Raw genomic sequence first — 11,311 nt, 5'->3', positions numbered from 1 at the left:
TTGGTAAACCTCCCTCCGATAGCCTCATACAGTCTCGTGCCGTTGGGCCGAGAGACTAGTCTCTTGGCCCAGCGGTATCGTACTGTGTCTTCCATTGCCGAACCGTTGTAGTTGACGAGGTCGCACGTTCGATCCCCGAGGGGGGTGAACAGGTGCAAGATGACCTCCGTCACATGTGTCCGCCCCTTCCGGGGGCTCACTAATTCGACGCCCTTTCGGTACTTACCGCTTACGTCATACGACCCTAAACCTAACCTAAACCTAAACCCTAACCCTAACCTTAACCCTAAACCTAACCCTAACCCTTACCTTAAACCTAACCCTAACCTTAACCCTAAACCTAACCTTAAATTGCTTGTTTGAAATGTTTGATTACCATGTGAAGTACTGAGAGGGCGTCAAACTAGTGGGTCCCGCCCCTTCAGGGCAGCTCATGGGGCTGAGAAAGGTCAAGAAAAATTCACTGGACTGATCAAAGCTGTTTTCCGATCCACCTCGCATTCCCCCAAGATTGATTGATTGATTGATTGTTTACATTTATTGCCATTTCAGCAGCTATGGCAATATCATGGCCAATACAGATATAAAAAAACCATCATATCACATTTACAAACCATATATATAAAGATATTAAATATTTTGTTTTTACATCAATATATTCTAGAAAGTTCAAAACCTTTAAAGGTGGGACCTTATTAAAAATATCAAAAACCGTATCTTTCTCAAAAAACTGCTGCCTTTTCATTTTCAGTACAGAACAAGTTAAACATTCCCCCAAGATCACACATACGCTGTACCTCAGAATGAATGGTATGATTGTCGACTTCACTTGTCAAGCAATTTGTGAGTTGTGTGTCTGTGCAAAACTATGCAATTATTTGGACTACACAACAGAAGACGCATGACATGCAGCCACTTCAGCCACGGAACAGGCGGGTAGGGTTGCCTGTGCATCTTCAAACAGGGGGTGGCCATTGTTGTAGTCTAGTAGCCAGGTCCTAGAATGGGTCTCAATGGGAGAAAAGACTACAGTACACTGTGGAGAGAGACTCACGTGTTGACGGTCAGTGTGTAGGTGATGTTGCTGCTGCCGTCTCCTGAGGGCGTCCAGTAGCATGTAGCGTTAGCATGCTGCATGAAGACACAGTAGAGGACAGAGGGAGCACTGAAGGAACCTGGAGGAGGGAGAGAGAGGAGGATAGAGAGGAGGATAGAGATGAGGGAGAGAGAGGAGGGAGAGAGAGGAGGATAGAGAGGAGGGAGAGAGAGGTAGCGTTAGCATGCTGCATGAAGACACAATAGAGGACAGAGGGAGCACTGAAGGAACCTGGAGGAGGGAGAGAGAGGAGGATAGAGATGAGGGAGAGAGAGGAGAGAGAGGAGGATAGAGAGGAGGGAGAGAGGAGGGAGGTAAGGTAAGATAAGATAAGATAAGATAAGATAAGATAAGATAAGATAAGATAAGATAAGATAAGATAAGATAATGGCAGTGCCCAAGTCGTAATGGAGTGCTCAACACCGTGCACAATGGCAGTGCCCAAGTCGTAATGCAGTGCTCAACACCGTGCATAATGGTGTACTAGTGCAGTAACCGGTGACTAGAACAGCGGTCCACTGGCAGAACGTTGAGCATTATTTTAGAGGAACAGCCCAACCTTTTTGGATTTGGAAATGAAATATTTGCAGTATTATGTTCAACACATTCTGCTGAAGAGAATACATACAGTATATCGCGAAAGTGAGTACACACTTTTTTCAGAGCGAACAAGAAATGTAAGCGGAAATACTTGCAGATCAAGTTCCAGAGCAAAACAATCCTGAAACATGTTGAACTACATAGCTAGTCATGGACCACCAGCAACAGGAAAAACATGTGTCAACCAACTGGGATATTGCACATTGTCACCTGCACACACACACACACACACACACACACACACACACACACACACACACACACACACACACACACACACACGCACACAGACACACACACACACACACACACACACACACACACACACACACATGCACACACACACAAACAGAGAGGGGATGCAAGGCACGTTGTTACTTTCTGAAGTGCATGTTGGATGTTGCAAGAGAGGGCATTGGTGGCACTCACACAGTTGTCAGACAGTTGCACACGCACACACGCACGCACGCACACACACACACACACACACACACACACACACACACTATTGCGCATTATCTTTGCCATCAGACCATTTTCTATCACTTCTGCCATCACACACACACACAGAAACACAGACACACACACACACGGACACACAGACACACACACGGACACACAGACACACGGACACACACACGAACACACACACACACACACACACACACACACACACACACACACACACACACACACACACACACACACACACTATTTTGAGCTGCTGGATGTTGCAAGAGAGGGCCTTGGTGGCGCGCACACACACACACACACACACACACACACACACACACACACAATTGCGCATTATCTTTGCCATCAGACCATTTTCCAGCACTTCTGCCATCACACACAGACACACACGCGCACACACCCATCCTGTTATCTCAGCTGACTCAGCGGTGTGTGTGTGTGTGTGTGTGTGTGTGTGTGTGTGTGTGTGTGTGTGTGTGTGTGTGTGTGTGTGTGTGTGTGTGTGTGTGTGTGTGTGTGTGTGTGTGTGTGTGTGTGTGTGTGTGTGTGTGTGTGGAGTGAACTCAAAGCAGATGTAGCTCTAGACTACCCCACGCCCCCTCTAAGTCGCCTTGCCTGAGATATGACAACGTTGAGTCAAACGTGAGCAGGCTCGGGACTGACTTGTTTGCATAAAGGTGTGTCTGCCAGCATGATCAACCACGAGCAATTTAATTTAATAAGCTTCAAAATAAAGAAATGCTATATTTTGGATAGTGTGTTGTTGTCCATAATGGATAGTAATTCTAATTTCTGAACCAAAAAAAAGCTCTTTCCTGTGTCTGTAAGGAGAGCTAATAAGCTAACAGGCTCCATTGAGAATGAATGGAGCTATGACAACAACACTTATAGCTAACATGGATTCACCTAAAATTGAACAGATGGTGCTCCTCTTCATGCATGGTCATATATTACCATGCCCAGTTCAGCTAATACCAGTCTTGATATCTGACAGGGTGTTAGTAATTAAAATTACAGCTCACAGTTTGAAATGACTACATTTGTGATTTCGCTTGCTAGCACGTTAAGCTAACCTAGCAAGCTTAACCCTGCAGTGAAATGTTGCTTGCCAGTGACATTTGCCTGTCTTGAAAGATCGTTTTTCTCATAATTCAAACAGTAACAACTTACACCATTAGGCTTGGCATAATCACAGATTCAAGTACACATCTCCAAAAGACCCAAAAGAACTCTAGAAGTTGCAATGACGATTTAATAGATAATCTACGAGCACCATGGATTTGAATAGAACTAGAACTACTCATCAGTCTCTAGCGCCCTCTAGCAATTAATCGTGATTAATGCATTTTAATTGAGCAACCTCTTGCACACTAATTAATCTAAAGTCGATTAATCATTTACATCCCTACATCAAACTGTGAGTAAACAAGCTTGCTGCACACAGCACTGTTTCGTGTGTCTTTCTGAACACAACACAAACCGCCACCAGTTTTACTACCTGAACGTCGCAGATTTTTTTTGGTATAAAAATTAGATATGCACCGGATCCACTGATTAAGATCCTGCCGGATCCGGAACCAGATATCGGATCCTACAAAGGGGTTGAAACATAGTGACTACCGGTACCGGATCCGGTGCATCTCTAATAAAAATACATTTGCTAGGAATGAAAGTTGCTAGGGGGTATGACAGAAAACCAAGAGGGCACATGAATAAAGAATGACACATACAAAAGGAAACATTGAACTTGCACTGGATGAGAGAGAGAGAGAGAGAGAGAGAGAGAGAGAGAGACCTTCAATCAAAAAGAATGCATTGACAACATGGGAATTCAGCAAAATGACACACAAACACACAGAGAGAGAGAGAGAGAGAGCAAGAGAGAGAGAGAGAGAGAGAGCAAGAGAGAGAGAGAGAGAGAGCAAGAGAGAGAGAGAGAGAGAGCGAGAGAGAGAGAGAGAGAGAGAGAGAGAGAGAGAGAGAGACAGAGAGAGAGAACAAGAGATGAACACAAATGAGAAATTGCATCTAAGAATGTGCGTCATAAAACCAGTGCACAGACAGAGGAACACACACACACACAGACACACACACACAGACACACACACACACACACACACACACACACACACACACACACACACACACACACACACACACACAGGATGTTCATCAATAAGAAGCTCAGAGTTGTCAGAAGACCAAAACAAATGTATCCAAACACACATTGCATCCCGGAATAATCGTCACAAAACGCAAACACACACACACACACACACACACACACACACACACACACACACACACACACACACACACACACACACACACACACACACACAAATATATAAACACACACACACTCACAGACTCAGCCATAATGTACGTACGCTGTTTGGAAATATATAGCCTTTGAGAACACACAAACACTTTGTGTAACTGTCAATAGCTTCAATGGGAGAAAAGACTACATACTAGACTACCTGAAATGGACATTTTTGCAGTTCAATAGTCACGTCTTGTTAAGGGTTACAATGGGAGAAAAGACTACACACTAGACCACCTGAAATGGCCAATATTGTAGTTCAAAGCCACGTCTTGTTAAGGGTTACAATGGGAAAAAAGACTACACACTAGGCAATTTTTGTAGTTCAATAGCAGTGTTCCATAATGGGTCTTTTCTCCCATTGAAACCCATTATACGTGGGTTCTGAATGTTTGTAAACACGATGTTCTGAAAAGGGGCAAAACACTGGCAGCCAACCACATGCGCTATTTTTTTGACTGGCCACGGTTTGCAACAATCAGAGGTTGAGTTGTACGCAGATAGTTTTACGCAGTCGGGTTATAAACAAACATTTGGAACCCATGTATAAGACACGGCAATGGGGAACCTGTGTGCGCCCCTTCCGGGCAGCTCATGGGGCTGAGAACAGTGTTGCCAGATGTGTCTGACCAAATCCCGCCCAAAAGGTTCTCAAAAACCGCCAAAATGCGCTAAATTCCGCCCAAATTCAACAAATTACATTGACTTCTATGGGCTCAAAACGGCTTAAAAAAACGCCAAATGGCCAATTTTTCCCGTTTTTGCCCGCTGACGCTCATCCCAAGCCCCGCCCAATCTGGCAACACTGGCTGAGAAAGGTCAAGAAAAATTGACTGGACTGATCAAAGCTGTTTTCCGATCCACCTCGCATTCCCCCAAGATTGATTGATTGATTGATTGTTTACATTTATTGCCATTTCAGCAGCTATGGCTATATCATGGCCAATACAGATATTAAAAAAACATCACATCGCATTTACAAAATTAACAACCATATAAATAAAGAGATTAAATACATTTTTTAACATCAATACATTCTAGAAAGTTCAAAACCTTTAAAGGTGGGACCTTATTAAAAATATCAAAAACAGTATCTTTCTTAAAAAACTGCTGCCTTTTCATTTTCAGTACAGAGCAAGTTAAACATTCCCCCAAGATCACACATACGCTGTACCTCAGAATGAATGGTATGATTGTCGACTTCACTTGTCAAGCAATTTGTGAGTTGTGTGTCTGTGCAAAACTATGCAATTATTTGGACTACACAACAGAAGACGCATGACATGCAGCCACTTCAGCCACGGAACAGGCGGGTAGGGTTGCCTGTGCATCTTCAAACAGGGGGTGGCCATTTTTGAAGTCTAGTAGCCAGGTCATATAATGGGTTTCAATGGGAAAGAAGACTACACTCATTAGACTTAATGAGGCCATTCTTGCACAGGGGGTGGCCATTTTTGTAGTCCAGTAGCCAGCTTTTATGATGGGTCTCAAAGGGAGAAAATACTACACACTAGGCAATCTGAAGAGGCCATTGTTGTAGTCTAGTAGCCAGGTCCTAGAATGGGTCTCAATGGGAGAAAAGACTACAGTACACTGTGGAGAGAGACTCACGTGTTGACGGTCAGTGTGTAGGTGATGTTGCTGCTGCCGTCTCCTGAGGGCGTCCAGTAGCATGTAGCGTTAGCATGCTGCATGAAGACACAATAGAGGACAGAGGGAGCACTGAAGGAACCTGGAGGAGGGAGAGAGAGGAGGATAGAGAGGAGGGAGAGAGAGGAGGATAGAGAGGAGGGAGAGAGAGGAGGATAGAGAGGAGGATAGAGAGGAGGGAGAGAGAGAGGTAGCGTTAGCATGCTGCATGAAGACACAATAGAGGATAGAGGGAGCACTGAAGGAACCTGGAGGAGGGAGAGAGAGGAGGATAGAGAGGAGGGAGAGAGAGGAGGAAAGAGAGGAGGGAGAGAGAGGAGGGAGAGAGGAGGGAAAGAGAGGAGAGAGAGAGGAGGATAGAGAGGAGGGAGAGAGAGGAGGGAGAGAGAGGAGGGAGAGAGGAGGGAGAGAGAGGAGGATAGAGAGGAGGGAGAGAGAGGAGGGAGAGAGAGAGGAGGATAGAGAGGAGGGAGAGAGAGGAGGGAGAGAGAGGATATAGAGGAGGGAGAGAGGAGAGAGAGAGAGGAGGGAGAGAGGAGGATAGAGAGGAGGGAGAGAGAGGAGGAGAGAGAGGAGGGAGGGAGAGGTAGCGTTAGCAAACTGCATGAAGACACAATAGAGGATAGAGGGAGCACTGAAGGAACCTGGAGGAGGGAGAGAGAGGAGGATAGAGATAAGATAAGATAAGATAAGATAAGATAAGATAAGATAAGATAATGGCAGTGCCCAAGTCGTAATGCAGTGCTCAACACCGTGCATAATGGCAGTGCCCAAGTCGTAATGCAGTGCTCAACACTTTTAGAAAAAGCACAACAAATACAACAACAAATACCTCCTCTTAATGTATGTTCTCTACAAGTCTTCTGTTGTCCAGTCTTGCACTTTAAATGTCTGTATGAGCACTGTCTATGTCCATACCGTCTGATGTCCATGTATAAGTATTGTCTATGTCTATACTGTCTATGTCCTTACCTAGATTAGTCTATGTCTGCATGGGAAAGCAAGAAACGTAATTTCAAATTCTTTGTATGACCAGTGCATGTAAAGAAATTGACAATAAAACCTTGAACTTGAACTTGAACACTGTGCACAATATTGTACTAGTGCAGTAACCGGTGACTAGAACAGCGGTCCACTGGCAGAACGTTGAGCCTTATTTTAGAGGAACAGCCCAACCTTTTTGGATTTGGAAATAAAATATTTGCAGTATTATGTTCAACACATTCAGCTGAAGAGAATACATACAGTATATCACGAAACACTTTTTTCAGAGTGAACAAGAAATTTAAGCGGTTAAATATGTTGTTAAAAGTTCACTAATCATTGTGTCAAAGTGAAATTTCTGTAATGCTTTCCTATGAAAAGATATACTCACAAATCTGCAAAAACTGTGAGGGGTGTACTCACTGTCGTGATATACTGTAAATGCATACACACATCTATACACATACAGTACATATGCACCAGAAGACACATGTACAGGCAAGCAGACAGACAAAGAGCAGATACACCTGACATTGGGTAGCCTGGTGAACCAGCGCCACCCGCTGGACGGCAAAATGTTTTGTCTACGGGTGGGTCTGGCCTCTCAAAGATGTGTTTTGAATCAAAGCGGGCAGGGTTTTCAGGGAAGGTTGTTCTCATCAACAATCTTCGGTTGTATTATGCATCAAGGCCAGACTAAATTAGACATCCACATTTAGTCTGGTGTATCACTTTATTTTTTAAAACTGTGAGAGGTGTACTCACTGTCGTGATATACTGTAAATGCATACACACATCTATACACATACAGTACATATGCACCAGAAGACACATGTACAGGCAAGCAGACAGACAAAGAGCAGATACACCTGACATTGGGAACATAGTCTAGAGGATATGTCAGGATTTTTGGCAAAGATGTTCACTTCCGGAAGAAAGCATGAAAATTTGTATACAAAGGTTTTCAGGTATGCTGATTACGATAAGAAGCGGCTCCAAGCTCAAAAATCAAGGGATCACCCTCAAAATGGACAAATCCAAGATGGCCGCCAAATTAACAATTCTTCATTACTTAGGTTGCATATGTCATATAATCCTGACCTCTGCGACTAAATGTGGGTTCTTGGGATTGCTGAATTAATTAATGAGCCATTTAGCTTTGCAAAACCAAGGTACCACACTGAAAATCGAGAAATCCAACATGGCTGACATCTCCGATGGCCAAATTTACAGTTATCCACAACTTCGGATGAATATGCACTAGAATATTGATCTTGACGACTAATTGTAGGTTTTGGTTATCGCTGAAGTCATGAGTAAGCCATTTGAGCTTCAAAATATTAAGGATTCACCTCAAAGTTGAGAAATTGAAGATGGCCGCAATTGCGATAGCTATATTTTTATACTTGTAGATCCTTTTAGTGGGGTCGTATTAGGCTCAGTCATTTCAAATTGGTGTTAAAGTTTTGTTTTCACTTCCAAGTTGAAGTTTAGGGTCTATAGAGCATTGAGTTCGAGTGTCAAACACACAGATAACAAAATGGCCTGCAGGGGGCGCTCTAAAATATATAAACTGTTATTGCTTTTGATTAGTTAAACCAAATTTAACATATGAGATATGTATGGATTCAGCATGAAGAGGAGAAACCGGTGAGCTAAGTATTTGGTTACCAGATTAACGACACACTATGTAATAAACACACTTTTAGCCAATGGACAGCTAAATCCGGGCTTTTTTAAGATAAAAGGTGGAAATGCCCTCAAAGTTGCAATGAAACATAACTTATTGTTACAAGTTATTGTAAATAAAGCCTGGGTTAGCACTTAACTTGATTTGTTCAGAATATCCCTGAAGCACACAGATATTTAGGATACCTATACACAAATTTGGCTGCATAAAGCCTATGTGATATTTAGCACCCAACTTGCATCTTTGAGTTTATGAATTTAGGATCATGAGTACCAGCTTTTTTTTCAGTCAGTCCATCATTTTATTCACAACTTAAAAACTTTATATCTGGAAGAAAGTAAATCAATAATAATAATAATAATAATGATAATGATAATGATAATGATGATGATGATGATGATGAATACTATGGGGAACATCATTTCTTCCTGCATTCAAAAAGCAAACAGAAGACCATAGGGCTAACACTTAATAATCCACTCTACAATAACTATAACAGATGCAAAAACAGTCAGTGGTCAGTCTTAGAAATTGCATGTGCACTTGCACAGACGTGTGCACTTTAACTCTGCCTCCATGCACTTGCACCGAGATCTGGCAGGTCTATTTGTACTAGTACTAGCACTTCACCTCTAGTTGGAATATATCTTTGGAAACTGCATCTTTGGTAGCATAGTCCAAATCTGGGAACTGTTCATTTGTTACCAGATTGGCAGGCATTTCTGGCAAATGCAGATAACTACACTGGTAACAAATGGACAGTTCCCAGATGACAGAGATGTCCTCATAACAGCAGATGATTGTGTCTACCATGTACGAAATAGTCCTATAGTATTATTTAGTATGCTTGCCAAAGGCCTCTGCTTGCCCCCAGCAAGCATACTAATTGTTCTCCAACAGTTTATTTAGTATGCTTGCCGGAAAGCATACTAATTGTTCATCAAGAGTTTATTATTATTCTACATTTTTCCATTCACCTCGGCCTATAGGAATCGCCATTCATTAGTATGGCGGCTTTGAATCGTTGCAGCGTTCGAGATAGAGACACGGTTCGAGTGCCAAAACGAACGGCTCGAAAAGGGCTCAGGGTGGTGTATTTTTCGCTGGCCTACCCCCTTTCATTTGTTCACCAGACTTGTTTTTCCTCAGTTTTCTCTCTGTTTTCCCCCTCATTGAAATGAATGGTAGAATGGTCAAGATGATGTCACAAACTGTGGCAGTTAGAGTGAGAGGTGACCTGTCCTGGGGTTTTTAACTAGGTATCAACTAGGTAAAGGCATTGTCAGAGAGGTCTTGGCTCTGAATACAAACTGTGTGAAGAGACACACACACACACACACACACACACACACACACACACATGCAGCCTTGTAGAACTTTAGACCTCTGCTGTCACCTGGGCAACCGTGGCCTAATATGCTGCTGTGGCCACTCTATACAGTAAGTGGCAGTGGCCTACTGGGTAGGGTGTTGGTCTGTCAGAGGGTTGCAGGTTCGAATCCCACCCTTACCTCTCCCTACCCACCCATTGCTGAAAGGCACCTGAAGCATATCCATACATGCACACACGCACACACACACACCTCTCCCTCTCTGTCTCTCTCTCTCTCACACACACACACACACACACATCTCTCTCTCTCTCTCTCTCTCTCTCTCTCTCTCTCTCGCACAGACACACACACACACACACACACACAAACAGACACAGACACACACACACACACACACACACACACACACACACACACACACTCAGACCTCTATCTCTTTCCCTCGTGTTTCTGTGTGTGTATACAACAGCTCTGTGTGTGTGTGTGTGCATAAGCCGCAAGCATACTAATAGCATTGTCTCTCCGGAAATGCAGTCTTATTATTATTATTATTGATTTATTTTCTTCCAGAAATAACTTTTTTTGTGATTTTATGAGTGAACAGAATATGGCTTGATTGAAAAAAAGTTGATACTCATGATCCTAAATTCATAAACTCAAAGTTGCAAGTTGGGTGCTAAATATCACATAGGCTTTATGCAGCCATATTTGTGTATAGCTGAACAAATCAAGTTGAATGATATCCCATGATGCGTACATTCAGATCAGTACTTTTATTCCCTGCGGGGGTATATTGCACAGGACATGCAGGACACGCTTTGTGTTTGAATGTGTTGAAACATGCAAGATGTAAAGGCTTATTTGAGCAGTGTTGCCAAAACAAATTCAGCAGAAGTCGCTATTGGCTCTCTGAAAAGTCGCTAGAAGTCGCCAGATGACGTTACGTATGACGTCACAGCATCACGCATGCAGCGTAAATCTCTAGAAAAGATGTGTGCACGGCTACGCAGAGCTGCAGTTATGTTGAAAAACAATAATTTTGTCACTTAAATGAAGAGTTTTTCAAAGTAGCCAGATTCACCAAAAAGTCGCCAAAGTCGCCAGATGTGTTTTTTTTGTCGCCAGGTCCAAAAGTCGCTAAATCTAGCGACAAAGTC

The 11,311-nt window shown here is 43.1% G+C and overlaps 1 long non-coding RNA gene across 1 annotated transcript in view; it reads right to left on the bottom strand.

Annotated features, from left to right (window-relative positions):
- Positions 1 to 1,170, bottom strand: part of LOC134466669 (uncharacterized) — a 7,344-nt gene extending 6,174 nt beyond the window's left edge. Inside the window, exon 1 of the long non-coding RNA XR_010038370.1 lies at positions 1,055 to 1,170. This is a non-coding gene — a long non-coding RNA (uncharacterized LOC134466669). The remainder of the gene's footprint in view (positions 1 to 1,054) is intronic.
- Positions 1,171 to 11,311: the final 10,141 nt, after the last annotated feature.

The sequence above is a fragment of the Engraulis encrasicolus genome, chromosome 16 (assembly GCF_034702125.1).
Source record: "Engraulis encrasicolus isolate BLACKSEA-1 chromosome 16, IST_EnEncr_1.0, whole genome shotgun sequence".
In the NCBI taxonomy this organism is placed as follows: domain Eukaryota; kingdom Metazoa; phylum Chordata; class Actinopteri; order Clupeiformes; family Engraulidae; genus Engraulis; species Engraulis encrasicolus.
This window is presented reverse-complemented; position numbering and strand designations above follow the sequence as displayed.